The sequence below is a fragment of the Egretta garzetta genome, unplaced genomic scaffold (genome assembly GCF_000687185.1).
Source record: "Egretta garzetta isolate BGI_Z169 unplaced genomic scaffold, ASM68718v1 scaffold345, whole genome shotgun sequence".
Classification (NCBI taxonomy): domain Eukaryota; kingdom Metazoa; phylum Chordata; class Aves; order Pelecaniformes; family Ardeidae; genus Egretta; species Egretta garzetta.
This window is the reverse complement of record NW_009259692.1, coordinates 38157-39143: the sequence shown is the minus strand read 5'-3', so window position 1 is coordinate 39143 and position 987 is coordinate 38157. Positions and strand designations below refer to the sequence as shown.

The 987-nt window shown below is 54.2% G+C and overlaps 1 protein-coding gene across 1 annotated transcript in view; it reads right to left on the bottom strand.

The window, feature by feature from the left end:
* Positions 1–381, bottom strand: part of MARCHF2 (membrane associated ring-CH-type finger 2) — a 60501-nt gene extending 60120 nt beyond the window's left edge. The window contains exon 1 of the mRNA XM_035894300.1: positions 276–381. The gene's annotated coding sequence lies outside the window, so the exon portion shown is untranslated. The remainder of the gene's footprint in view (positions 1–275) is intronic.
* Positions 382–987: the final 606 nt, after the last annotated feature.

Below are 987 nucleotides of genomic sequence, written 5' to 3'. Positions count from 1 at the left end.
AAATGCATGAGAAATACTGCAAAGTTTTATTGAAAACATGAACCAGGGTGAAAAAAATATCGCTTATCATGCCCACAAATCAACGTTTGCAGAAGCGCTACCCATCGGTGGGGAAAACCACCGTCCCACCCGGCTCGAGCACATCCCTGCCCCGCTCCCACCTGCAGCGGCGCAGCCACCAAAGCCACGCGGCCTCGCATTTCTCCTTGCACCCGTGTCCTCTACCAAAATAACAGCAGCAACGACGCAAGAATACTTCTGCTTGCCAGCCCTACCGCTTCGGAGAGCTCCCCCTCTGCAGCGAGGCAGCATCGGCAGCGATGCCAAAGCTCGAGGGCTCCCCAGTCCCATGCAGCCACTTGCCAGGCAGTTTCAGGTTCTTCAGAACAAATGGATTTTCCAGCTCTGGGTAAAAAAACAATTCTAGCTCAGGTTAAAAGAAAAACAAACCCCAAAACAACAGAAGAAACAATTTTAGTGCAGCAGTAAGGCATGCACCACATCAACACAGAAGCGCCCACAAACGTCGGAGCGGTCAGTCCCTCAAAGGGCATTACTCAGAATGGATGCAAAACATTATTTCAGGATCAGGAATCCCACGCCAGGAAGAACTTGCATTCTCCTCAGTGTTCTCCCCCTTGGTTTATACAGCACCATTTACGCTGTTACACAAATAATAACGCTCCGCTCGGAGACAAACTGGAGCTGGAACAAACCGCCTGCCAGCACGCAGCAGCCCCGCTCCGACGGCTCAGAGCAGCGTGCGGCCGGCGTGCAACCACCGCTCAAAACCAGGCAGCATGCTGATCTCCCAACAGATATTTGATCTGGAATTTAACTTGCCTATTTACGTATTTTACAGCAGGAGCAGGGCAGGGAGCGTGCCCCTGTGCTGGGCACTGGGGGGGCCGCCCCTCGAGTGCTGGGGTCAGGGTTGGGCCCCTCCCTCCCCGAAGGAGCTGGGGGGGCTGGAGCGTGTCCAGAGAA